A 24,086-nucleotide genomic window follows, 5' to 3' on the forward strand; every position below is an offset into this window, starting at 1 on the left:
CCACAAGTGACGGGCTTGGGGGCGGAGATTTCAGTTTTGACCCGGACTGAGAAAGTCCGATCACTGATGTAGGACCCAATAATGTCGACCAGCTGGTCCGGGGATTGGTGAAGCCTGAGTTATTGGATTAGTGTTGAGAGGGATACAGAATCAAATGCCTGTGTACAGTCTAGTGAGATCATGGCTGTGGCAAGGTTCCTATTTAGGTTGTTTGCTTCATCGCTTTGCAGCTTGGCAACATTGTGGTAACAGCTCACACCACGCGAGAACTCGGTTTGTTCTGTGGGATGACGTCGTGTGTGTCACAGTGTTTGCGGATGTGTATGAGGACTAGCTTCTCATAAATTTTTGAGATATGATTGAGGAGGGTGATGGGCCGGTAGTCTAACGATCCGCTCCTCATTTTCTGGGCTTGAGGAGTGGAACAACGATAGCATGTTTCCACTTCGTTGGGAAGTATCTGAGGCGAGAACAGGAGTTGTATATGTTGAGGAGAAACATTTGGGCTTTTCTGGGGAGCTGTTTGAGTAGGACATACGAGATGTTGTCCTTTTCTGTGGATTTCGTTTTCCTCAGTGTTGCACTCAGGTCTTTATAGGTTGAGAAAATGGTGTTTTGTGTGTTTTCGGTCTGGGGTTGGTGGTCGTATATAGAGGCGGTGCGTGCATTGTCACGTTGTAGGTAGTAGTCAGATAGAATGTCTGCCTGATCTGCGGGAGTGAGGAGCTCTTCTCCTCGGTGGAGTTTCACCGATTTCGATTTGGTGTTATGACTTCGGACTAGTTTCCAGAAGTTTTCGGGATCGTAGTGTGTGCGGCGTAGTTGTTCATGCCATAGGGACGTTTTCCTCTGCGCCTAAGGGATGTTATTTGTCTTGTGAGACTGTTTATGATCGGTCTGTAGGTCTGGTCTTTAGTCCTGTACCAGCAGTTTTTGATGTTATTGCGTTGTTTTATGAGAGTGAGTATGTGTTGGGGTGGTGTGGGTAGGTGTATTGGTGTGAATGTGAATGTGGGTATTGTGCATTTGCGGCGTCTCGTATGGTTTGTTGTAGAATGTCAATGGCCGTACTTATGTCTTGTGGTGAGTTGAGTGTTGTAATGTTGGGTATGTTGTTGTATACGTGTGTTTTGTAGAGTTTCCAATTGGCTTGTCGAATGTTGTATTTGATGTATGTAGGTGGGGTTGGTGTTGTGTGTTTGCCTAACTGATAAAGTACTGGTAGGTGGTCATTGTCACTAAAATCTAGTGGAGTGCAGTTAGTGAATCTGTGTGGTTGTTGCGTGAGAAATAGGTCAAGTGGAGATGTGTATGATGGGTTTGATGTTTGTCTGTAGGTGTGTGCATCGGAGTGTATTTTATTTTAGTCAGGTAGTTTCCTTCATTGCCTTTTGCGCAGTTCCATGAGTGGTTTTTGGCATTTAGGTCACCTAGTATGATGTGTTGTCTGTCGTTCTCGATCTCACAGTGACGACGTCTTGAGTGTGTCCGGTTTTGCTCTGGGGTTGGGATAGACACATCTCTTAAGGGCTCTTTAAGACCCTTATTTATAGGCCGAGTGCATATGTCTGTGACCGAGAAGCGGTCTTATCTTGTCTGCTTGAGGTAGTTTCGTGCGTTATTTTGGCATCATTTATTTATTATTTTATTATTAAAATAATTAAATTAAAACTCATTAAGTTCAACCATTGAGTTCAAACTCATTGTTTCTCTCGCTACAAATGCATAGATGAACTGATTGCCTTCTTCTTTTTACCAATACCCGATGATAGAAGATCACTCATAATTTAACATATTTGAGGAGAAGATGGTTGGGGGTGCGGTCAGTGACCAACACAAGTAAGTAAAAACATATGTATTAATTCCAACGTTTCTGCAAGAACTTCAAGCCTTCGTTAGGCAGAAAGAACAATAAAATAATGATAAAGAATAAAAGCAATCAAAGAATAATTAGAAATTAACTAACAATATAGAATAAATAATGTTGAAAGACATGTGTATTAATAAGTGTATGTAAAGGATGTATTAACAGTCTTTATCTTCTTATAATACTTAGACTATACATGCCTTTCAGCACTATTTATGTATCTATATTGTTAGTTATTTTCTTATAATACTCTAATAAAACTATCCTTGTCGTAGTAGTCCTGATTTAGTTATCATGACGAGGTGGTTAAAACTGAACATCCATTATGTAATTATCTAATTATTGTTTTTCAATATTTTCCTATGGTTTATTATCATTAGGATTTTATATATCGTATTTATACCTTTTTTAAAAATATTTTCTTTGGTAAAACCTCTTATAATATATTTTTTACGTATATACTTTTACAAATTTGGCCTTATTTATCGATGGCGTAACAATACCTGAAAGGGCAAAAATTTTATTATGTGAATGAAGTTTTTTAATTTTTAAGGGCCGGTTAAACCACTACAATTTCTTAAATTTCGAGTTAAGTCAATAATTATACGTTGTATCTACAAAATTTAGTTGTATTTACAAAATACCAAATCTATGTTTGTTTAGGTAACCTAGAAGTAGCCTTCTGTAGTTCCAGTAGGTTCTGTTATCAACTGAAAGTAAAAGTTATTATTCCATTTCTATCGCAATTCAATAAAATCGATTTTATCGAAATAGCCGATGAAGACTTCAAAGAATTAGTTACCCAGGCAATAATGAAATAAAAGTATTCTGTCCTCGATTTAATCATTTTTTACAGTGGTCGGATGAAAACTTTTTTAGCGTTTTTGACTGTCAAAAGCATCTGTTGAATCAATTTAAAATTTAATTGGACCCACAATTTCCAACATTAGCGATAGGAATTGTGAAGTTTGGCAGTTATCTCAGTTTAAGGTAATCTGGTTGATAAAACTCTAGAACAGAAACAAGTCGCTTTTAATGAACCCCTGGATTGATGTAAGTTATATATATTTTTTTAAGCTAGTTTAGTTTTTTTTTTAAGTTAGTTTTCCGGACATTGGTGCAACCGACCCTAAGACTATTGTGGCCTTCAGTTAATAATTCATGGTATGTTTTTATAATGCCTATTATCGAACATAATAAAAATATATGGTATTAAAACCATTTCTTAATGTTGTCCGATCATCGGTTATAAAGAGTCCTTGTGTTTTACATCTAATAACTAACTTTTATTTTTTTACAAACTGCGTGTTTTAGAGATACTTTAGAACTATAATCATAAATACATCAATATCTTGACTGATAAGACATGGAAAAGAATAAAACTAGACACTAAGAACTTGTTTTGTAGGCGTTTGAGGAAGTTGAGGTCATCTCAGCAACGATATGTCTGCAACGACGCCGGTTCGATTCCAGCTTGGACAGGTGGAGTTTTATCTCGTAGAGGTTCTTCGGAATGATAACTTGACGCTCCCACTCAGGCTAGAATAGGTTGACTATCTATAAGAAATCCCTCTAGGATACGATCCCACAAAGATGTGAATAGGAGTTCAGGTTTTTGAATTCGGAAATTCACGTTTTGAGGTCTCTGAATCCAAACAACCTATTCTTGCAAAATAGTATGTGTGCTTTATATATTCAAGACGCGTATATGTCTAGGTTTATACACAAACGTTTTCGATAAAATTGGCTGACCAAAAAAAACTTCTAAAGTATCTTTGATTTTGTTTATACCAAGTACTCATATCTATCATTATCAATAGTAATATAGAATGGATAAATGTGAACTATCAAAACGAATTTTAAGGAGGAAACAACTTTCATGCAGCCGCTTAAAGCAGACTGGAACATCGGAACAGCCGGAAGTGTTCCATCTCTTCTAATCTCGTTCCACAGTACTTGGCTTTGACATCTTTTGTTGAACTGTTATAGTAACAGCAGGAACAATGTTGATAATCGTTTTTTGCGTCTTACATATGAATTGTCATAGTAATAAAAAAATTAAGATTCGATCAAAAAGTTTGGGCACCTTTAGTTTTACTTATTAAAAAAAATAATATATTTCTATTGTAATAGTAAAAAATAATGGATGAATATAATATATGAAAGAACTAGGTAATTATTTTTCTCACAGTAGATACTACAAAAGTCATATATTACTTTCACTCATATACTTGAAATTTACAGTACGGTGATGGGGATTCTGAATGACAGAGGGTATAGGAATAGCTGCTTTTAAATGAACAAGGATTCATTTCATCTCATAGCAGCAAGTATAAGTTGTGTGATAAGCACAACATATATTTTTCTTGATGAAAGGAATATGGTCCGGGTGCGGTCAAAAAAACTCAAATAGTAGAATTATACTATTTTAATGAGCCAACGTTTTTTTTCATATATTTTTCTTGTGTCTAAAAAGGTCAACACTGAAATAATTGGACTGAAAAAATTTCAAGTCGTAACACACAGATATTGTTTTTATGTCTCCCAGAAATGTTCCGTTTCCTCATAAATCATCATTAAAGACAGAAGACAGGTAATGTACATATATATTTTTTCACTAACAAGGAGAGTGCAAGGTCCTGTGTTCACGGATTTAGTTCAAAATTTGTGGGATGGTAGATTTATTTTCCATGGTTGATGAAGATATATGGTTACAGGGGCCACTACTCAATAATATTTTAGATGTTTTCAATTAAAGATGCTATTCACTCGTTAAATTCAGTTCTGTATAAAACGATTACACGTAATGTAAAGTGTGTCACACGTAAAGTGTTTAGCGCAGCAGTAACGGATCGGTGTTCCTCGTCCTCAGAAGCCGGGTTCAAGTCCGTGGTGGGTGAATAACTTTTTTTATTACTTTATGTCTACTTTTACATGTTAAGATACTTAATGGAGCTTAAATAAATTGGAAATGAAATGCCATTAATGACTAGAAAGCTTATAAGAGTTTTATTTGTCATTATCATTTATATAAGTAAAGAATAATATTTATTAAAAAAACCATAAAAGCGTTTATTGTTTCGTAATAGATATTTTATAACAGACCGGGTTGCTGGTACGCTAAACCCCTTACGTGTAATCGTTTGCTACAGAACCGCATTGCATCTTTATCGGGTAGTGGCCCCTATGACCATACATCTTCATCAATGGAGAAACTAAATGTACCATCAAACAAAATTTGAACTAAATCCGTGACCCTAATACCTTGAACTTTCCTTTAAGATAAACTGTGGAATATTACCTAGTTGGACTTTGTTTCTACAACACAGTAAATTGTAGAAATGTAAAACTCCTCATCCATTCTCATAGTACCGGTTTTCAAAACCGAACAGAAGTCATTCATATCAAGGAAGAACACTTCAGTTCAGTTCAAGATGAGTATTCAGAAAAATGTTATGGCCTTGGTTAAGGCTTAGCTTCTAGTAATTAAATGTATTTAGCAACTAATAATATCGATATTAGACATCGACAAACAGTGTACATCGATAGTCGTCCGACGACTGGAGGCGAGTAGAGGCGCATGCGGGCCAGACGGCGCGCCCTCAGTCGCCTTCAGACCTCCGCGCCGCAAACTCCCGGCCGTTCGCTCTCGTGTAGATCGCGGCTGATATGTGCAAGTCCTCTTTCACTCTCGCTCTATCTCAAGGTAGATATCTCTGTCTCTCTGCTAGCTTCTCTAGGGACATGGAGTATTTTTATTATTGCCGATACGATCAGGTTCATGATGTCCTAAATTATTATTAAAAATATTTTAAAAATAATTATTTATAATTGGGAATTGAATTAAATTTTGGCAAAAATAAAAAAAAATATATTAGTAATGGTTATTTTTGGATTTTTTTCTCCTTTAGCTCAAAGTAATTACCTTATACATTCCTGTGCATGGTGAATTTTGTAAACATCGGAAATCACGTTCCCTTTCCATAATATTAAAAAATATTTCTAATAAGTTATTACAATTTTAATGATTAAAAAAACATATACTCTCTCATAGCATTTTTCCATGGTGTTTGATCATTAGCAGTTGCATAAGTTCTGTTTCCGGGACCCCTACCGAAATTACGAAATACTTTCTTAATCTAACGTGTAAAAAATATAAATATAAACCTATTTTAATATTATTATTTTCATAAATGATGTACGTTGTCATAAAAAATATTATATTACTCATTCTTCATCAAGTCAACAAACGAAGTAATGGAGTAATGCAGTGTCAATATTTTAGGACAAAGTTAATACAAAATTTTGCAGTCTTCGAATTGCTCTATTATATTGGCAGGGCTACTCGGTTTTGTAAGAGAACAACTCAAAAGGGCTTTTACAAAGGCTAAAACTATTTAATTTCTGTAATTATGTCCTGTCACCATAAAAACCAGTTAATAGATTTCAAATCTATGGCAAGAATATTATAAGGATATTATATAAATAAAAAAACTAACTTCTACTAAAATGTCTTCCCACTTTTTGTAGAAGAGCCGGGGTTGGATTTGTTAAAAGCAGATCCTTGGATGGACCCTCCTAGAAACGAAATCCTGACCACACACCACACTACAACTCATTCCCTAGGTGTATAGGCTCCTTTTCATGAAAATTTAATTTAGATTCTGTTTCTGATTACGCATCAAAAATTTTTAAGTTTTACTTTAAAGGATTATTTATTTATTTTTTTTTTTTAAATTGAAATTCTACAACAAAAACTTATTCAGTTACTTTGAAATTTAAATATCCTCTTGCAAGTAGGTGTTACTAATCACCATTTTCTTTTTAAATTTAACTATATATGTATATGTAATGTTAACTATATTTCATTAGTCATTAATTAATGAGAATTAATTGAAGATTTCTTTTCTTAAATCTCGATCATTCGAAAATGGCGGCGCTTTTGTTTAAACCCAGTATTCTTTCTGCTTAATTAATTTCTTTATGTATATTCTTATATTTTCATTAAACATTCTTATATTTGCTGCTATGTATGAACTGTTCTAAGCTGGGCAATTCCATTCTTATATCTCTTATCAGCTTTTGCTGTCAAATTTTGATGCCAGGGTGTATTCATTGTTCGTTCAGGAAATTTTGATCTAGTCATAGGCGGACAGTAGGAGGCGGGGTTTATTATAGCTTTTAAATACTTCGAAGTATTCGTCCATTTTCCAATATTTATCTAATTTAGTCAATAGCTAGAAGGGCGTGGTAGAGGCAGCAAGAACTGCCAATCTTCGGCTCGAGATAGAAGAGATCGTTAGTCCAAGGTATAGATTGGTAACTGAGGCTTCGGCAGCTGTATTATGAGTTCGAACCCTCGCTTCGTTTCGTTATTTTGAAGAGGAGGTACGGACTTGTGAACTTGGTTCTCGGTTGGGCGGACGAAGTCGCTTTGATGTAGTACGAAGGTGTTTCTTAACGAGTTCTCCTGCAAGGGAGTCTTCTGACTCCTCAATAGGAGTTGATGAGGAAACGGCAATCTAAAGGGAGAACTCTACCATGTGTGGTCCCCCTTTGCTCCCTGTTATGATAAGGAATGATAATCCCTTCCTCAAAATATGGTTTTCATTTCATTTCTTAAGAAACATTTATTTTGGATATGTATGCATGTATGCATATGAGAGGTTTGTGATTCATTTTTACGACTACTAGAATAGAATACTGCAAATTATATAAAATAAACCGTTTTCAACTTTAATGCCTAATTAACGGTGGTTATGCAAATATATGATAATCATAACATATTTTTTTTGCTTTTGGAGTTACCTTACCCTGCAAGAATAATAAATACAAATCTCTTAGTTAAATTAATAATACACAATGTAACTAATCTGAGGATGTAATTTATTCAATAATTACTGCATTAATTATTATTTAACGTTGTCGAATAGACAAAAGCGGCACATTATATTCAGAAGACAGTTTGGGATTTTGGATTACATCTAGAGAGAAAAATTTAGGATCCAATTTTGTTGTTACTCATAGGATTTTATACAAATAATTTGGGCTAGTATTATTCAGTTTAGGTATATATCGGTTTCTGCTCTCTTGGTACGCGTGGCAATTTGGCAAACAAAAAAAAATTATAAAAATTATCTAACGTCGTTCCATCACAAGCTGGAATATAAAATAATAGACAATATAAAAATAAAATAAATGTCGACTACTTTTGAATTTAAAAGTAAAATGAAAGTTGACTACTTACTAATGAAAAAAATCTGATATCTTCATTACTGGTGGCTAATATATAATTACAAGAAATTAAATAAAACAAAAAGTGTTGTAGCTCGGATATTATTAAAAAATCCAAGAGTCGGTATAAACTAATTGTCTTATTACAAGCGTAACTTAAAAATATTTTTTAAGTTATTTGTACAGCGATAAATAATATCCATCAACGAGCTTCCTGTTGTTGTTTTCTTTTAATTACATAATTTTTCCCGTAGGGTCATGAATATTTCCCTATCCTCAGGATATTTTGTTTATTTTTTATTTGTTGTATGAATCCTTCTTTATATCCACTCATACGTATAGTTTATTATCTTCAAAGTATGAAGTTTTCCACAATAAGTGTTCATTTTTTATATTTTAGACTGTTTATTCTCATCTATCTTTCGTTACAGAATATTCTGAAAATGACTGTTCAGAATCGTCGTAGAATCGGCTGAGTAATTAAAAGAAAAGAATAAAGGAAAGTTCATTGATAAATTGTTATCACTCAATAAGAAATTGAACCCTATATCTTCTTATAAAATCAGTGGTTAAATTAGTATTTTTTCCCCAACTTATTCAATAAAATCCATACTTTTTTGATCAGTTGGTTGTGTTTATATCAGTACTTGGAATACTTATTATTTGATCTAAATTCCTTTTTTTATATATAAATTTTATTATAATTGTTTATTTAAACTTATTTCTATCTTTGCAACATTCTTAAAATATATATACACAGAACACCCCTGTTCCCCCCTAAGAAAAGGACGAGAGTATTAAAATTTAAAATATAAATCCAAATTATACTATAAGAATTACAAAAATAAAATATTATACCTAAAACACACTCTATATCTTGACCTATGACAATTACAATGTCTTAATTGTACTTTTAAAATAAATATAACAATTTCAATAATGAATTTTAATAAGATATCAACTATATCAGAACTTAATTCAATTTTAAATGACAATGAAGCTTTCAAAAAATAATGTATTTTTCTTTTTTATCCTTGAAGAAATTATAAATAAATATAACATTGCTGTTTATCGTAATAGTTTTTTTAATTAATAAAAAATAAAATAAGCATTTCAATGGTCATTGATTGTAATTATTTTTTAAATAATATTCTTTTAAAGCAATAACTTTCATACTTTCAAACTTATAATTAGGAGTTCGAAACTTTAAATTCATTAATTAAATTAGAAATTTTACTGATATGTTTACAGATCATAATATTTGAAGCTGATAATTGGTATCTTCCGAAAGAGTAAATTATTTACAATAATAATAATTTAGCAGAATTTACACTTTGTATTGTTAAGAGCGAATGTATATATTTCTACTATGGAAAATTACTTTTTCATATCTCGAAACAGTTTGTGTTTAATAGTTTCGTTGTTAATAAAACATGGAGATGGACATTAGAGGTGATTAAAAAATTAATTTATTCGAAATCATAAAAAGATCAATGTTTAGCACTTTAGAATGTAAAAAAAAATATTAATGACTTTGTGATAGATTAAACAATATTTGATTCGAACTGAAAATAAATGCATTGAATAAAGCAAGAAGAAACGGAAGGAGTACGACATCTTGAAGGATTCCCTTAACAAGCACGGTTCAGGTTTGCACATGGTTTATTGCCTTTTGGAAATAACGTTTCCCTTGTTGGTAAGATATTTCTTTTCTCTTTCTTGTGATGAATGATATGAGATGGGTGAGGATAGGTTATCGATTTCGTATGCCCTTTTTATGCTGAATGTAATAAACAAGTTTATTTGTTTATCGGAATAAACCGCTATTCAATAACAAATAATTTATATTCACTTTAATGTATAAGTTACTTGTATGTTTAAAATGATATTCTCGTGATCGTAATTTTTTGTATAATAATCATGATTATTATACTAAATAATGATAATTATTTTAAACCCCAGCGTAAAGGACAGATAGTTTAGAACGTTTTCTTTTAATTTATATTTTCTCGCGGAAATAGTTTTTATGGTAACAAAGATTTATGAAAAATATTATATATATGTTTTATGAGACTATCTTTCTAAAAAAAAAAACTGCATCTCTCCATCTAGATATTTAATAATATAGATTTAGCAAAAATGAATCTTTTTTCTAATCCTTGGAAACTCTTATTATCACTCAAATCAATAAGGGTGGTTTTATTTTATCAAGAATATTTATGGAATTCATAAAAATACAAAAAAAACAACTGATAAGTTAGACAATCACTGAAATTAGGCAATTTAATAACTATTCAAAGAAATTGTAAAAATTAATTTACATTTTATGGTAGTAATAAAATGAATTCATGGAAGAAAATATTATACAACATAAGACATTTAACAGAATATAATATAATTAATAAACGTATAAATTATAGTGTTATAACAGCTAAAATAAAACATCTGATCACTAATAATAATAATTTGGAAGTTAATTTATTTTTTATCAAAATTTATTAGAACCTCCACATGTAATTGAACAATTGTCAAATTCTTTGTACATCCAAAACATAATTTAACATTTGTATTTCTCGCACAATAGGAATCCTGCTTACTTCAAGATGTAATCTTGATTACAATAGTAATGTTGCGTACTTTACGAACATGATTAGGATATGAGGATAACTACTTATTTGTACTTTGGTGTTAAAGACGTCTCAATTCTCTTGAACTGTATAGGAAACCGTATTCTCTCTTCAAATTAACTATCGCCCCGACAGTCCCCTACAGATGGCCACATTACCCAAGTTAGCTTCTCACACAAATCTGATTTATGCTTTAGGTAGTTGAGGTTGAGTCGCAATGATTGAATTTGGGGACTAATCTGGACTTATTACCACTGCCTATACCCTTGCGGTAAGGGAAACATAGTGTTTGTCCTTTAATATGTACGTTAATAAGAATTTTAAATAGTCAATACTGCGATCCTTTAACTCAATTTATTTTTTGGAACCGTTGAGTTCAAATTTCAATTCTATTGAATTGTTTCAATGATATATCATGGCATATTTTTAGAATAAATTAAATGAGGTAAAAGATATGAGATTGTTTAAAAAATATTACTTATATGACTTATATTACTCCTTCAGAATCGATAATGACAGAGCCCAAATTGCCTTTGAAGCCTGCCAATTGAATTTCTCAAAATATTTGAAAGGTACCTATTTCGAACAATTTTAATCAGAATAAAACAGAAATCCAAAAATTAATAATCGAAAGGTTATTAGAAGACCATTATTTCTTCTAATAAAAAATAATCGTTGAGCAAAAAATTACAAGCTGACACAAACGAATTCTTGGAACTCAAAATGCAGACATTTCATATAAATGAACTTAGTATTTAACATTTATATTTTATTGATTACTTCTGCTATAGCCTTGAGGTATAGAGATGGGATTGTCTCAGTAATTAAAATAACAAAACTAAATGTGAAATACAAGATAAGGATAAGAAACTAAAAAGTAAGGTAATAAAAATACTTACTAAAATGTGACTAACTACAAAAAAAAAAATCTATTTGTAAGTTTCATATATACTAAGATAATAAAATGCTGTTTTTTAAAATATATCGAACTAAAAATAAAACATATAAAAATTTCTTAAGTTAGTGGAAATTAATATACAGAGAAAATACAAAAAAAGAAAGTAATATCAATAATTTTCAGAAAATCAGTATATTTTGTAATTAAAAAATGGGAAAAAGTCTTGTTGAGCCAAAAGAAAATTGAAACATTTTGAAAAATATTGAATATTATTACTGAAATATTAAGCTAGTGATTATATTTACAATAATGAAATTAACAATAAGTATAACTTAAAAAAAGGAAATAGATCAAAATAAAAAAAAAAAAGTCATAACTAAAATTTAGGAGATAAAGGATGGATTGAAATATTTAATTAGAGCTGAAGAAAGTATGAAGGGAAGATAACTAAAGTGTTCAAGTATAACACTGGATTGCAATGAAATTGGATCAGTTACTGCACTAACTTTACTGTTTATTTTAAATTAAGAATATTTTACTAATTTAACTTATTATTGACTACGAGAAGAGTCATAAAATTGTGAGGTATTGTTGTAATTTAATTAGAAGTTTACTTAACCAAGTTTATGTACAACTGCAGAACTATAGAACAGCTCTTCCTTAGTCAACATTTTAGAAAATGTTGCTGGTTATAACTTTGTAGGAGAAATTTTGTTTATTCTACCTCCAGTAAACCCGTCCTCATTGGTTTTTCTTAGTATCCCGATGTTTTTGTATCTTATTGATTATTTTTAATAATAAGCATCCTTTGATAAAGTAGTTGCCGGCGAAAGTAATCGCCGGGATATGTACATAATATTCTTTCCTTTGTATACCTCACCCTCTCCAGTCACGCCAGGGGGAGACTAAAGCTGGCCCGGCAGAAGTTGCATAGGCTCTACCATCTCCTGACGTCACAACAGATCTCACTGCGCCTGAAGCTACAAATATACAAGGCCATCATTCGTCCAACGCTGCTCTATGGTGCACCACTCATGAAACACCTCTACAAAACGACACTGACGAAACTACAGTTTCCAGAACTCCCTTCTGAGGCGAATAGTACGAGGAACTTCACTCCAGCGGGCCAGGAACAGAGAAATATGTGAAGAGCTCCAACTCCCGACTGTGCCAGAATTCATAGGCCGTAGGCACATCAAATTCTTTGATGGGCTGAAAGCCTGTGCCAATCCACTGTTCAGAGAAATCACCCCTCCACCAAGACCTGGGAGGTGGCAGAGCACTGTTCCCTTGGTCGATGTTCTCGCCTTGGGAGGGACTTCTGGCTGTACAGCCTGAAGTCATCACTTCATCAACGCCAGCCGGAATAGCCCCTCCCTATTCCTAGTAAGCTCAAGGCAAAACATGTCATCATCGATGACACCGCCTTTAGCGGACCTGGCAGCCTACCTTATAATGCCATACTGGCAAAACAAGATGATTAGTTAGCCGTTATATGTACATACATTTCTTTCTGGAAGATTATTGATTGACCGTGTGTATAGATGAATGGAATATGGTCGGGGTGCGAATTTTTAAAAAAATTCTTTTCTGAAATCTGTTTCTTTTTCTTTTATTTCATGAGAAAATTTAAATGAAGTTAAAAAAACCACATGAGTCTTTTTCAAATAATTTTCAAACAAAAATAAACTTCATATGTTTTTATTTTGAAAATGAAAATTCGTAACGCTACAACTCGATACTAAAAAATGATTATGCTCAACCGCCAGATTTTGTCCAGAAGGTTACTCACTTTATGAGGCTGGGTAGAACTCGGAGGGCTCGCAGAACCCACAGGGCTGACTCACGGCTACAGTGAAACAGAAAATAATTATCTGTTACAGCCGAATAGGTCTTTGGAGTTAGTAGAAAAGACAAAGCTTTCATTTCTTTATTATTTACCTCAATAAAGGTTTGTTCGAACGAGAGAAAGAAAACCGTGATGGTCTTTCGAAAAAATATATTGAAGCTCACGGAAGTTTTTTAGAATTAACTTTTAACGATATTTATTTTCTCTTATGTATTTATATCTTATATATCTATATTCTATATTAATTACATTTTATATTCTAACATTAATTACACGTCTATCTTATATTCAACTCATACACTACATGGAACTGACATTTCTTTAAGGTTTTAACACAACAATATCTACTCATAGTGTACTATCTGACTCGGTGGAAAATGAGACTGGTGCAGAATAGAAGCGAGAGGAAGCGGTTAGAGTAATTTTCGCATCTTCCGTTTGACTCGAGTTTAGCCGCGGCCAGGCTCAAGGCTCACTTTTATTGGCCACTTTTGCTATTTCTCTTCCTCTCTCCAGTTAGCATCTGAATCATGGCCTCTTTAGTCAGTTATTATAACACTCCGGGTTTTTGTTATGCTATGGCATGTTTAGTTGTTTATGCATTTTATAGAGCTGATAAAATATTTTTACTAAGTCGTGCACTAGTGTAAGTGCAGTTAGTCAAATTTTATTTCGCATATTTAGTGAATAATGTAATAATACAATTGGATATTTGCATTATTTTAATAGAGTAAAAAAATAGATAAATAAAAAAAAGGAATTACAACATTAAAAATAAAATTCCAAAATACAATCATAGGTTACCTTCAATGAAGCAAACAAATAAAATTGAAAAAAAAGTAGGTTAAACAAATTTTAATTAAAAGGCTAACTTCATATTCAGATTCAGCACATAAAAAAAACATTTGTCTACAATAACAACCAAAATTTAATTTTTCTTCCTGGCAGGGAGAATGAATTTCTTGAATGAACTGGAAATTCTTAGTAATCAAACGAACTTTGAAATGTTATGGTACCGTTGGAGAGTTTAATTATTTCCCTTTAGTGGTGATAATTATGTACACATTTACTAGATTTGAGGGTAATATAAATTCCCATAATTATATTTCAAAAATGATAAATACATTGAATTACAGAGTACTACGAGAACTGAAAAATATGTGGAAGGCTCAGCAAAATACAAACTGGAAGGGTCATAGACGAAGATCAATTCCGTTTCAGTGTGGTAAAGATCCCAAGTAGATAGTTAATGGTTTTCTGAAATATTTTTAATATTTAATAGTTTAAAAAAATGATCGAAGTAAAATTTATGGGTTTTAGACATGGGGAGCTAGGAAGAGACTGGAAATAATTGTTATAATAATTTATACAAATTTTTTACTAATATTTAATTAATAATTGTTAAATAGATTATTATAATTAAATTATTTTTGCGTTGTTCTTTTAAAATTTATAAAAGGACCCTGAAGACGTAGAAGGACTACGCAATGTCGGTATGGTGTAAAAAGTTTAAAAATGAAGAAATATTTAGAAAGAAGAAAAAATAAAATCACTAAACATTTATTTGAAAAAAAAGAAAAGTTTGTACAAAAACGGAAAATTGAAAATTTTCCAACTTGCTAGGAAAAATGAATTTCCATAAACATTTTTCTGAATGAACTTGAAACGCTTAATACTCAGAAACGAACTTTGAAATGTTTTGGCACCGTTGGAGAGCTGAATTATTTCCCTTTACTGGTGATAATAATAAATTGGAGATTAACTAGATTCGAAGGTCTTACAGAGTCTAATTTGTTCTAGCAGGGATACTTTTTTAAACCAAATTTGAGCTATAAAAATTAGAAGTTTGATCATTTTTTTTGATCTGGGAGCTTTGAAACTCTTTTAAATGGAGAGTTTCATGATTTTTGTGGCCAGAACTGGTATTAAAAACCTGTTCGTTATATGTTTCAACATATAACATAATTATCAGGCATATTTGGAGAAGAATATTTGAAAGATGTTCTTTCCAACTCGCAAGGTTTTTAATGGAGAAAGGGAAATTTAGAGAACATCTGACCAGAAAAATATCTTATTTCAACAGATAGAACCTGCTAAACCAGAAACACAATTTCATTAATCCAGCAACAGGCGAGAGGAACCGAAGGAAAAACTGTTCGATTGCACGAAACTGATGGGGCTCCTTCCAGCTGTTTCCTCAAACAGCTATGCCTCATTAATTAAATGATCTCATCAATTATTCTTCAGTTTTAACTCGGGATGGTAAATTTACCCTCCTCTTCCTTAATTGTCTATTCAGTGCTATGCCTCAAGGAAATGAGAGCCAGAAGAATGATAACTTGTATAAGTTTTAAAACTTATACAGTGGGCAAAATACAGATCTAGCTGAACATAAATACGTTTTTTGTCTGCATATATTGGATACCTCATTTATTCATAAAATAGCCCTGAGGCTGCTGGTAGTAATAAAAGTAGCCAGAATTTGATTGTGATAAGTTACAAAAGGAGTAGAGTAAAGTGTTGACACATGCTAGTGCTCACCTGTTTGTGTAGATAAGAAAATGAAATAAACATGGAATCGCCATCAGCAATAAAAGAAAGGCCCTCTACTAGTTTAAAAAAAAAAAAAAAAAAAATAGAATACTTTTAAATGGTTAAAATTTAGCGATTTTTTTTCTTTCTTAGCATAATGTTGGAACTTTCGATGGTAAAAGAAAAGTATTGCCCTATCATCATCCAAAGAGTATTTTTCATAGCTAAATAGGTTTATTTTGGTCCGATGAGAATATCATAGTCCAGCTTTACGCTTTTTTGCATAACTTCTGTTTCAATGTTGAAAGAATAGCAACTTTTGGGGACAGAAGTAATTTAATAGTTATGGATATAATTAAGGTTATGCTAATGAAAATATTGGATTCTGTTAGCCTTTCGGAAAATGTTTGATGGTAGCTCGTGTATACAAGCAGATTGGTCTAAAAAATTAACGACCCTCAGCAAAAGTAAAAAAAAACTTAAGATTTACGTTTAAGTTACAAAACATTACCCATAAGTCATCATGGCCTATTTACTCCTAAAAAATCGCTTACAAAAAAGTATCTAAGTAATAAAAATTACCAAAAACGAAGGGTGGCGCATTCGTTTTTAATATATGATATTAGTGTAATGGATCGAAGAGATTACGAAAGCTAAAGAAATAGACAAGTTGACACCAATCCTCTAAATTTTTGAGATCTGGTAGCCCCCTCCAGATTTCTAGATGTTTGAAATATTTCTGTAGTTTAAAACACAAAGAATACCAAGATGAGGTTACCGTGCGACCTCACGTTTCGTGCAACTTTGACACCTTATAACTTTAGCTTTTAACTTTAGAAATTTGATAATTATGAATAGTTGTTAGAACTCTTTTAAGAGGGCTAACAAACTCTAAAAAATGATTAATAAAATTTCGGAAAATATTTTATCAATTGTATATAAATTTTCATACTTAGAGGTGGTGAAAGTTAAAAATTCTTTGAGTTCAGGTAGCTCCCATCAGAGTTCTGGAGTGCTCAATAATTTTAAGAAACATTTCTGTTGTTTAAGAAAGGAAAAATACGCGCAGCATTTGTGTATCTTGGATACTCTATAATTCTTTTGCTACAAGCTTTAGTATTTTGTTTAAAAAGTTTTGGAGTTCTGGCAGCTTTCTTTTGACATGTTATAGGGTGTGGAAGTTGAACAAAATATTTCGACCAAAAAAGTCCCCCAAAAAAAATTTCCGTTGATGAATTATTAATTTACTGTACATTAACAAAACAAATTGAACGTCTTAATGAGAAATAGTGCGTTGAGGCCTGTGGATATATTCCTGGAGGCACTAGGCAAGGGGTACTTATATCCCTCATGTTGTAATAACAGAAATGTCCTACTGTCTATCTGAAGAGTTTTTTAATATATTACTCTGCGCTCAAATTATCTTAGAACAAATACTGGATTTGACAGTACGAAGACTAAACACTATCCCAAGCTACCGATCGTCCTCAAATTTGTGTTCCGGCATAATCAACAATGGAGGGGTGCTGTGTGGTAACGCGGCTGTCTGCCAACCCATAGATTACGAGTTCAAGTCCCCGGCCCTATCCTGAATTTTTTTAAGGTTATAACCATACAATACTCATTCACAACCACTCCCCGGGCATTTGTGAGGCCCGTCAGCCAAAGGGTGGCACTCACAAAAATAGGCGTGGTAGTGACGGACCCACCCTATGACAGCCACGTCAAGAAAACCACGATGTATTTCCTAAGTACATCGCGCGAGGCCTTGGACCTCCATGGTCTGTCGCGCCAATAAACAAACAACATAATCAATGATGTGCGGGTTAGTTCAGATGCGGTCCATTCCCTACTTCCATAATCTACTTTCCTTTGTGCTGAAATATTTGTCTTGACACATATGTTTCAAACACAATTCCTCCCGTTGATTCTCAATCATAAAATGTTAACAAAATGTATAAATATATTTATTTGTCTTAAACATAAAATATAGCTGTTTATGGACCTATATATATTTGGTAGTTGTTTTACTATCTCAAGTGTGATAGTGTTACCAAGTTCCCAATAATTTATGTAGTATGTTGGATGTCGAATCATAGATTCCCTTTTTGATCAGCTCATCATCAATAGCGACAAACCCTCAGAAAATATGGACAGAAGACATCATCAGATGAGGCCTGGAGATAGAGGGGACTGAAAGAGCCAAGTTGCTACTCGCCATCCAGTTCAGTTTATTTCCATTAAGGAAACTGTGGGGGCTTTTTGTGCCCTCTTCCTGGCGTCCATTTACCATTTGTTAGTTTTCTTTGTTTCACTACCTATTACGGCCTTTCCTTCCCCTCGTTCGCTTTCATCAGTTAATGCCTGTTTCTAGCGATGGTCTACCATAAATCTTTCCAGAGGAATCGGCTTTCGAAAACTGAAATAAAATCAATAACTGCCTATCACGGTTGTTTACTGATTGAAGTAGAGCCGAAGCAATAATTGCTTTAGAAGACCGATATCGCAACTCGTTTTCATCAGTGTTATCATTTTATAATACAGAGTTATATTATATTATATTATTTCTAGACTATATATTATATATAATATTTTTTATTGGTATTTACTGCGTCGTGACCTATATATACAAGGTATTAATGTGTTATGAACATATACAAGATATGGCAAATTTTATTGATGTGAATGTATACATCTTAATATAATAAAAAAAAACACATTAAAATGTTTGAAAGCTGCTTTTATTAAGCAACATTCACTATTTAGTATGATTACTTATTTCGAAAAATTGATGTTAATTATTTATTTTGTTCCTTTATCTATGTCTTCCATCTGCGACGGTATGTGACAGCTGTGGATCCCATATCGCTCTGTTCGGAAAGTGGGTTAAATTTTCATTTCGGCAGTTTATATTTATATTTTGGTGGTCCAAAGAAATGAATCTTGACATTTCCACTCTGGTTAGTACGCGGCGGGAACTTCAAGGTAGCCGTCTTGGTATGGTACAAAGGACCAGTAGGGTCTCTGGCTGGACTTGTTCTATCACCAGTTATAACCTCTATGGGTTCGAAAGCCCTCTAGGGGCACACACAGCCTCTATAATGTGGGTCCTCTTAATTAGCGAAAAATACCTGGGGGATAAGCGTGACTATGAACACATCACCTTCTTGTACAGCCGTTGTTCAAGAAACTACTTCGTTTCAAAAAACAGTGCCCCTGGAAAGACATGGATTTTAGTACAATTTTTTAAAAATTATTTTATAGTTACAAAGTTATTACAGGGATACTTCTTCGTACGATGATAATATGCGTTATGAGGGTTAAGCAGATAAATTCCTCAATTAACATGACAAATGGGATTTTGCTCTTTAGGGCACCTTTGGACGCAAATCTTCGAAAATTGTCTGATTTTTTTTTACAATTTATGCCTTTTTTGATAAAAAAGTTATTCAAATGGATTTGTCCTAAAATCGTATTTTACATTAGAATCCGTAAAAAATACCCCGTTTCATTGAAATTCCCTGAGTTTGGAGCGCTCTAGAAAACTGGACATGGTTAGAAAATGAACAATACTCTCTAAACATAGACATTATGCCACTGTTGTGGCCCAGCGAACATCAATTAAAAATTTTAGAAATTGTAGAGATGAGAGAGAGTGAACATGCACACTGAGACTCCCTGTATACTAAGAATAACAATTACAAGAACAATAAAAGTGCCCTTTAGAGTTGTAATTATTGAACAAATTATATATTATTACTGTAAAGAAGGAAAAAATGAAATTGAAAACTTTGAATTCTTCTCTCTCTTACTCCTCGGTGATATATTTTTCCTTTTTTTTGTTTGCATACATTAGTTATAATTGATTGCTTAAATAAAAAAGATTCTTTTTTTTTTCAATTTTAATTAAAAAAATACAACAGGTTTTCTTGATGCTGGGAATAGACTTAGTAATTCATAAAAAAAGAAGAAAAGCAACGAAACAAACTTAATTGAAAAAAAAAGAAAATAAACAAAACCTTTTACAGTTTTAAAGAAATCAACGTGGTATCTAAAGTACAAAAAGAACCAAAATAAAATAAAAGATTACTCTATTTAAAAACTTGCGCAAAAATATCAAGATATTTGGATATTAACTTTGGTAAAGTTAACCTCCTGTCACTTAAAAGGGTTTTTTAAATAATAGATCTTTCATCGTCAAAATGAGAATAGCAGAAACATTAAATTCCTCAATTTTAGAACAAGGCGAAGTAATTACGTTCTTTCATTTCCTTTTAGAAATCGTTTAAATTTTCCTTCCCTTTATTATTTATCTTATCTTAAATAGAAGATTAATCGAATTTTGTTAAAATAATTCTTAATTAAGAAAAAACGTATCAAATACTAGTAAAGTTAATTAATTTTAATTATTAAGGCGCTTTTAGATTTTAGAGGACAAGCGTATTAAATATTCAGTTATAAACGTTATGTACTATTTTTCTCATTTGACATTATTATTATCATCATTCTTAATTGTTTGTTATTAGCTTAAAAAAAACAACTCAAATATGGAAATTAGTAATGCCGAGATAATGATGGTTGTGTTTATGTTTAGAATTAAAACATGCATTAACGAATCATGTGTAATAAGAAAACTTCATAAAATTTAAGGCCAAAATATAGGTACAGTTAAAAACTTAATAAATTGCTTTGTCTATCGATCATACATTTTTGGTCTCTTTGAATTAAAATATTCTATACAACGTCCCACAAAACCATAACTTTCGACTGATCTAAGCTTATCTGATTCTTTTTCTTTTGAATCTTGCCCGTTCAATCACTTCCTCTTTATCCAAATTGATGATCCTCATTGCAAGAACAATTTACTATTATCTTTGTATCACCCGAGGAACGAGGTAGCTCAGGGAGTAAGGTAGTGTGATCCTATCTTTCATAATCGGGTTCAAACTTGCAGCTATGGCATACAAATAATTATTTTGTCAAGTCAAGCGTGGACTGACTATGTGGGTTTAGGAACCATTCGCTTACCCAGCCTCCTTGCACTCTCATTGGCCTAGAATCAGAACTTCTTAACGAAATACTGAACCAAAAACGTCTATGGTTAACGGGTTATATATTTTAATTATATATTTTTTAATATATAAGAGATTTAATTTTCATTCTCGTCGTTGGAATACTTTTTTTTTAGACAGGTGTCAAAGGCAAAAGGGACTAAATAGTGTTGTCAGTTTCTTAAATCATTAAGATATCAAATAGTTTTGTAATGTTTAGATTCATTAATAGTAGTACGTCTGTTGAGGTAGGTTCACTAAGTAGCCACTAGAGGTCGCTTCAGCAGTGGCACTGTCAGTGCAGTCTCCGGCACTGCCTGATTGATAGCCTTCTCTTGAAACATATCTTCCGGAAAAGATAATATTTGTCAACTCGACTCTCTTTCCCGCCCTTTTGGCTTCATTTTTCCCGCCTCATTTGTCACCCCTCCCTCCTCGTCACGGAAATCGCCCGGGAAACAACAGCCGGAGAATACAGATGTCGCCCGGCTGAAGGCTACTTAATTTTGTGCCATAAACTTGACAACGCCACCGATATCAATGTCGCTTTATTTATCTCTTTTACTTCTATATTATTTTATATTTTCTTCCATTGTCGCTCCATCTTCTAAATATATGTTTGTTCCTTTAACGACTAGCTTATTATAGCTCAACAAATGTGGCCATTTCATACCGAATTAACTGTTTACTTGTTAAAATGGATGTCTAATATATTTTTATTCCTTCCTTTCTCACTGGCCAAACTAAACGTGAAAAAATAAATAAATAAAGAACACTAATTACAGGAAAGTACTTTTAAATAAAGTAAAACCTTCTTTCCAATCTTTTCATTCTTGTTATTCAATCGCCAGTAACCACTTCAGCCATTTGTTTCCTCGTTCTGAACGAAACTAGTAACCAAAATTTTTAATTCTGTACCTGTAGTTATTTATTTGATTCTCATATCTATATTATTTACTGATTTCATTTTTAATTGTAATACTTTTTCCTCGTATTTTATTATATAAAGTTATAATATTCTTATAATATTACACCATGCATCTTCTTCAACATTATCCATTATCTACTTATGTTCCTTTTTTTTTGTAATTCTATTTGATCATTATGGTTATTATCTTGTTTTTGTTTTTAGCCCTGTTGTAGGCCTGATATTTTGGCCGAAACTTTGGCAGTAATAAATAAGTTTTTGCTTATCTGTATTCTTCGCTGGCCGCACACTCATGCATCTTCTCCTCATATATATAATTCACGTTCAATTATCTAATAATCATCATGTAATGCTTTCTGTTGTAGATTGACATACTCCATTGTTTATTGTATTAACCTTGTGCTGGAGTCCTTCCGTTAGAAACCTATATTAGAAATTCAAAGAAATTGAGAAGGTTTCTACAAAATTCCACCAATCTTGTTCGGACGATGACGATTTCCTATTTAATTTCTTTCTTTCAGGAAATAACCTATAGATTATAGCTATTTATAATGCGATGCTGATAGATCAAATTAGACGGTAATAGCCCTTGTACCGGAAGGAGCAAACAACTAATGAGCGCTCTGGTAACTGGCTCCTGTCCAATAGGAGCTGTAGAGGGCGGGGAAATCAGATCCCCCGCCCCTTTTTATAAAATTAGACCAATCGGATTTCTGTTGGAGACCTAACCTCGTAGCCGAAATAGAAGTACTCCTTAAAGAAGAGGAGACGTGCCACAGTATTAAATCCCATCCTCTTCAGGGAATTTTGTGACAGCGATATTAAACGGCGGGACGGGGAGTCACGTCGGATAGGCACTAATTTCCGCCTCACTAATGCCTCATTACAATTCAGCTCTTCGCCTCGCCTTTATTTATCTTATTTCACTCTATTTTTCACTTACCTCTTCTGTAAACTCGTCTGTTCCGCTCTTTTTGAGGGACGTTGATTCCTTTCTGATTGTCGTTGATCGAATGCCCTCTCCGATCCATGTATTACCTTGTAAATTAGTATAATATGCTAGTGATTCCAAGTAGAACATTCCATTACGATAGATGACTATGATCTAATAATAATAGATGACTAATAATAATTGTTAATTGAAAATGTTATCAATTCGATTTTTTTATAGGAATGTAAATATTGTAAATAGAAATTATAGTGTTTAAAATTGTATTTTGTTTTTTATTTATTTTTATTATTATTATTTCTTCTTTTTTCTTTTCTTTTCTTCTATTTCTTATATTTTTGTCATTTAATTTATATATTGTAAATATGGTGTCAATGAGCCCTATAATCCCTATAGCCATTGTCTATAAACATAAGACATAATTTAATATTACACAATAAATATTTTTTATAATTATATTTTTACAGGAATCAGTAATTATTACACCTCAGAAAAAAAACGAATATGTGTGTTTAAGCTATGTTATAAATCCTGAAAGTTAGAATTCTACGTATATATATAATCATAAGCAAATATTAAAAAAAACAAAAAAAAAAAACACTCACGGTCTTAAAATCTATGGTCCTGGAATAATGGAAATTGATTTAATAGAACTTCTCGGCTGTTTCGAAGTAGGAGGCGGTCAGCAATATCCTTTTTACACCACATGTGAAGTGTTTTTTGCTCATATCTTGCAGAAAAGTTTGGAACTAAAGGCAACTCAATTTTTCCTGAATGTAAAGGAGCGTTTTTTTTTTGTTTTTTTTTTACTCGTACCTATGTATGGAATGTATTATAAGGAAAAGTATTGCGATCGTGAAAAATATCGAATTCGAATTTTCGACGGAAATTCATGTTTTGAGGTTTCCTGAATCCAAAAAACTTGGTCAAGTAAAATAGTCTGTGAACAGCCTAGCTCAATAAGAAAAGCTCTACGAAACTGAAATTACATATTTAATAAGGATCCACCCAGGTGTCTGGGATATGAGAGCAACCATTTCGGTAAAATTTATAACCGGAAGTGCCACTTTATAGAATCGATTTTAATATTTTTTTTTTTTGACTTTCTCGAAAACGTCTCTGATGATTTTGATTAAACTCGCCGTGTCACT

At 32.5% G+C, this 24,086-nt stretch overlaps 1 protein-coding gene across 2 annotated transcripts in view; it reads left to right on the forward strand.

The window, feature by feature from the left end:
• LOC106677602 (uncharacterized) overlaps positions 1-24,086 on the forward strand; it is a 938,458-nt gene that overhangs the window by 5,548 nt on the left and 908,824 nt on the right. The window contains exon 1 of one of the 2 annotated variants that reach the window (XM_067045966.1): positions 5,492-5,573. The exons of the other annotated variant lie outside the window; for it this stretch is intronic. The gene's annotated coding sequence lies outside the window, so the exon portion shown is untranslated. Of the gene's footprint in view, positions 1-5,491; positions 5,574-24,086 lie in introns of those variants that run through there. 2 annotated transcript variants of the gene reach the window in all.

Source organism: Halyomorpha halys, unplaced genomic scaffold (assembly GCF_000696795.3).
Source record: "Halyomorpha halys isolate HHAL.00 unplaced genomic scaffold, Hhal_1.1 Scaffold104.1, whole genome shotgun sequence".
NCBI lineage: Eukaryota > Metazoa > Arthropoda > Insecta > Hemiptera > Pentatomidae > Halyomorpha > Halyomorpha halys.